At 41.2% G+C, this 5,413-nt stretch overlaps 1 long non-coding RNA gene across 1 annotated transcript; it reads right to left on the minus strand.

The window, feature by feature from the left end:
• Nucleotides 1-2,711: 2,711 nt before the first annotated feature.
• Nucleotides 2,712-4,825, minus strand: LOC117515165. The gene is made up of 3 exons (XR_004562089.1): nucleotides 4,687-4,825; nucleotides 4,483-4,646; nucleotides 2,712-2,934 (listed from the first exon to the last, which is right to left on the minus strand). It is a non-coding gene; the product is annotated as an uncharacterized LOC117515165 (long non-coding RNA).
• Between the last annotated feature and the right edge of the window lie 588 nt (nucleotides 4,826-5,413).

Raw genomic sequence — 5,413 nt, forward strand, 5'->3', positions numbered from 1 at the left:
CCAGAACGCTCGTAGCACGGGCCGAGGCGGAGAATTAGCAGCAATCGTCCATTCCAGCTTATTAATTAATCAAAAACCCAGACAGAGCTTTAATTCGTTTGAAAGCTTGACTCTTAGTCTTGTCCATCCAAATTGGAAGTCCCAAAAACCAGTTTTATTTGTTATCTATCGTCCACCTGGTCGTTACTGTGAGTTTCTCTGAATTTTCAGACCTTTTGTCTGACTTAGTGCTTAGCTCAGATAATTATAGTGGGCGATTTTAACATCCACACAGATGCTGAGAATGACAGTCTTAACACTGCATTTAATCTATTGTTAGACTCGATTGGCTTTGCTCAAAATGTAAATGAGTCCACCCACCACTTTAATCATACCTTAGATCTTGTTCTGACTTATGGTATGGAAATTGAAGACTTAACAGTATTCCCTGAAAACTCCCTTCTGTCTGATCATTTCTTAATAACATTTACATTTACTCTGATGGACTACCCAGCAGTGGGGAATAAGTTTCATTACACTAGAAGTCTTTCAGAAAGCGCTGTAACTAGGTTTAAGGATATGATTCCTTCTTTATGTTCTCTAATGCCATATACAAACACAGTGCAGAGTAGCTACCTAAACTCTGTAAGTGAGATAGAGTATCTCGTCAATAGTTTTAAATCCTCATTGAAGACAACTTTGGATGCTGTAGCTCCTCTGTAAAAGAGAGCTTTAAATCAGAAGTGCCTGACTCCGTGGTATAACTCACAAACTCGCAACTTAAAGCAGATAACCCGTAAGTTGGAGAAGAAATGGCGTCTCACTAATTTAGAAGATCTTCACTTAGCCTGGAAAAGAGTCTGTTGCTCTATAAAAAAGCCGTCCGTAAAGCTAGGACATCTTACTACTCATCACTAATTGAAGAAAATAAGAACAACCCCAGGTTTCTTTTCAGCACTGTAGCCAGGCTGACAAAGAGTCAGAGCTCTATTGAACCGAGTATTCCTTTAACTAGTAATGACTTCATGACTTTCTTTGTTAATAAAATTTTAACTATTAGAGAAAAAATTACTCATAACCATCCCAAAGACATATCGTTATCTTTGGCTGCTTTCAGTGATGCCGGTATTTGGTTAGACTCTGAGGAATGGTCTATTTGTAGAGTTTCAGTCAGGTTTTAGAATTCGTCATAGTACAGAAACAGCATTAGTGAAGGTTACAAATGATCTTCTTATGGCCTCAGACAGTGGACTCATCTCTGTGCTTGTTCTGTTAGACCTCAGTGCTGCTTTTGATACTGTTGACCATAAAATTTTATTACAGAGATTAGAGCTTGCCATAGGTATTAAAGGCACTGCGCTGCGGTGGTTTGAATCATATTTATCTAATAGATTACAATTTGTTCATGTAAATGGGGAATCTTCTTCACAGACTAAGGTTAATTATGGAGTTCCTCAAGGTTCTGTGCTAGGACCAATTTATTCACTTTATACATGTTTCCCTTAGGCAGTATTATTAGACGGCATTGCTTAAATTTTCATTGTTACGCAGATGATACCCAGCTTTATCTATCCATGAAGCCAGAGGACACACACCAATTAGCTAAACTGCAGGATTGTCTTACAGACAAAGACATGGATGACCTCTAATTTCCTGCTTTTAAACTCAGATAAAACTGAAGTTATTGTACTTCGCCCCACAAATCTTAGAAACATGGTGTCTAACCAGATCCTTACTCTGGATGGCATTACCCTGACCTCTAGTAATACTGTGAGAAATCTTGGAGTCATTTTTGATCAGGATGTGTCATTCAATGCACATATTAAACAAATATGTAGGACTGCTTTTTTGCATTTGCGCAATATCTCTAAAATTAGAAAGGCCTTGTCTCAGAGTGATGCTGAAAAACTAATTCATGCATTTATTTCCTCTAGGCTGGACTATTGTAATTCATTATTATCAGCTTGTAAAATTCTTCTTCTTACTTATAAAGGTTTTGAATAATCAGGTCCCATCTCATCTTAGGGACTTCATAGTACCATATCACCCCAATAGAGCGCTTCGCTCTCCGACTGCAGGCTTACTTGTAGTTCCTAGGGTTTGTAAGAGTAGAATGGGAGGCAGAGCCTTCAGCTTTCAGGCTCCTCTCCTGTGGAACCAGCTCCCAATTCAGATCAGGGAGACAGACACCCTCTCTACTTTTAAGATTAGGCTTAAAACTTTCCTTTTGCTAAAGCTTATAGTTAGGGCTGGATCAGGTGACCCTGAACCATCCCTTAGTTATGCTGCTATAGACTTAGACTGCTGGGGGGTTCCCATGATGCACTGAGTGTTTCTTTCTCTTTTTGCTCTGTATGCACCACTCTGCATTTAATCATTAGTGATTGATCTCTGCTCCCCTCCACAGCATGTCTTTTTCCTGGTTCTCTCCCTCAGCCCCAACCAGTCCCAGCAGAAGACTGCCCCTCCCTGAGCCTGGTTCTGCTGGAGGTTTCTTCCTGTTAAAAGGGAGATTTTCCTTCCCACTGTTGCCAAGTGCTTGCTCACAGGGGGTCGTTTTGACCGTTGGGGTTTTTCCATAATTACTGTATGGCCTTGCCTTACAATATAAAGCGCCTTGGGGCAACTGTTTGTTGTGATGTGGCGCTATATAAATAAAACTGATTTGATTTGAGTCCTCCTCTTGCGGGGTGTATTTGTCAGAAGACCTCATCTCTTTCAACAGTTTACAATTACCCCTTAAGTAGGTATGAAAATCTTTGCAGATCATGTTCCTGAAATTGTACTGGGTGCTCAAAATCTGTTTCAGTGAATCCACAAACATGCGATTCCTGTCCTTCGTCCACTGTGCTTGCATCAGTGAAAAGATGCACTCCACATTTGCACTGTGGGCAGGTATGGCAAAAAAAAAAAAAAAAAAAAAAAAAAAAAAAAAAAAAGTACCATCTTGAGCAGCTTTGAATGAAAACCAACACTTTTTGACTTTTCAAAAAATCTGGTCCACCTCTGATGTGCTTGTAGATCACTGAATTCCGCACCATTTTTCTCAATGAATTTCTTGAGATTGGTGACCTGATCAAAGCACTTCGCATCATCAACTTTGACTCCCTTTTCAGCCAGGTTCCTGATGCAGGCCTCCACATCATTCCAGTCTGGAATTTCACTCAGATCCATCCACATAAAAGTGGAAAACTTCTCCATGGGTGCCATCCATTTCTGAAGGTAGTCAAGACATGAACTGTACAGGCCCTGAACCTGAGCACTGAACTGGTCACACCTTTGCCCATATCCATTCTTCTGCTTTTGAGCCAGCATACTCTTGACTTTAAGAGGCATGAAGCTGTTCATCTTGCTCTCATGAAGCAAGCTCTGGACCTTGTTCAGAATCCTCTTCACCTCCACAACGGAGTTATCCTCCCTCTCCATCTCTTGAATACTGGACTGAAACACTGACATCAGTGAATGCATTTGCCACAGGTAAATCTCTCTGAAGTCATCCTCAAAAAACGTCTTGATCTGCAGTGGTGGCCTGTCCTGGGACAAAAAGAATGCTTTCAAAGCTGGATACATTTGCAGTAATCGCTCAATCCCTGGGAATAATGACAGCCATCGTGTCTTGTTGTGAGAGAGGAGAACCCTGTAATTAACATCAGCAAATTCTCTGTGCGGACAGTGTAGATATGAAAGTAGTGATAGATTTTGAAAATGATTTGCTCAATGTCAAGGTCTAGTGTGTCTGCGCCATGGTGAACACAATTGTTCAGAATATGAGCTGGACAGCCAACACCAGTAAGAGCTGTGTTCTGCAGGGACGTCTTTAAATTTGCAAAAACATTCTTTCCTTCCTCATTACGCCAGATTCCTCCAAACATTGTATTGCAGTTATCTCCAGTAAATGCAATGCATTTTAGAAAAGATTCCCTTCTTTTGCAGTGTGTCTTTTATGTACTGAGCAATGGTGTCAGCTGATTCATTTGGGGTGCTTTTAATTTCCATTAATTTGCTTTGCACACCACCATTCTTCCAGTCGTAATATTGGATCAGCAGAGGGAACAGTTTTACTGCTCCATGGTTGCTGCCATCAGTGGACACGCTACAGTAGGGAACACCTTGAAGTGCTTCTAAAGCAACGTCAACAGAATGGGGGGCTATCATAAAATTTACAATGGCTTCTGTCTTCGTTCGGGCGCATGAGAATTTTTGAGCTGTTGGGGAGTCTGAAAACCTTCCTTAACAAGCCAGATGTGCAGTCCATTGACCTGTAGCTTTCATGGTGTTTAACTGTGTGAAAAGCATAGCTGCCTTCTGCTGCAGTAACAGCTACACTCTCGGGCTTAGTCATAAAGAAATCCGTGACTTTAGATGATGAGCTCTCGCCCCTCGCTGCTTTTGTGTGCTTGGTTGAATTTATGTGTACCTGCAGGTCGTTGGCACCTTTATTTGCCACAGACACGTAAGTGCCTGCCTTACACATCAAGCACTCAGCTTCATAGGGATCATGACCCTGGCGAAAGCACGGGAATTTTTTCTTCAACTCCTCCGTGAACGTGCATTTTCGTTTCGGCATTGCCGTAGAACCGGCGGACACACGTGCTTTCGCTTGTTAACACTCGGGGTAGACTGGCTAGCCCACCCTACTTTCTTCACACACACACACAGCAAAGTGACTAGATTTGAGGAGAAGGGCGTGACTAATTTGCGAACGACACAGAGAAACCTGGAATGGAGTAAAATGGAACGGAGTGGCAATTCTATTGACAATGTACTGTACATGTATTATGTTTGAAGCAGTTGAACAAAATCCCGGACGATTTTGAAATTCCCCACAGACTTTTTTAGGTCTCAAAAGTAGGACATGTCCGGGAAAAAGAGGACGTCTGGTCACTCTAGCGATGCCCAGAAAGGGGCTTCATATCAGCTGTTCCAGGTAGAAAACCTACGGGTGATGTCACACAGGCTTTATCCAGGATATATACAGTTTGTGCCTACTGCAAGAAGTGGCAAATGCGACTTATGCTCAGTTACAACTTCTATACATTGTTTTTCTATTGAAGAGGCATTTTTGGACAGATGTGACTTTTACCCTGGAAAATACAGTATTTTTTATAGTCTTTAATGTTTAACAACAACAAAAAACTCAGCATAAATTGACATTAGAACCTTTACCTTATTTTTGCAGCATCTTTAGTCAATGAAAAGGAATTTTGGCAAACAAGAGCTGTATTAATATTGTTGGCTCTTTTGCTGTTTTGGTGTGTGTGCATGAACTAATCACACTTTTATTCATAAAAAAGACAAAAAACCCTGCTGTAAAGGTGGGAGGTGTGAGGTGTTGTGCACGCTGTTTTCAGAAGTTTGTGTGTACGTGAGATACCATTTTCCCAGCTGTTCCCTCAGGCTAGTTCTAAACAAATATTAAAATACGCCTAAAAGC

This window comes from Thalassophryne amazonica, chromosome 8 (genome assembly GCF_902500255.1).
Source record: "Thalassophryne amazonica chromosome 8, fThaAma1.1, whole genome shotgun sequence".
NCBI lineage: Eukaryota > Metazoa > Chordata > Actinopteri > Batrachoidiformes > Batrachoididae > Thalassophryne > Thalassophryne amazonica.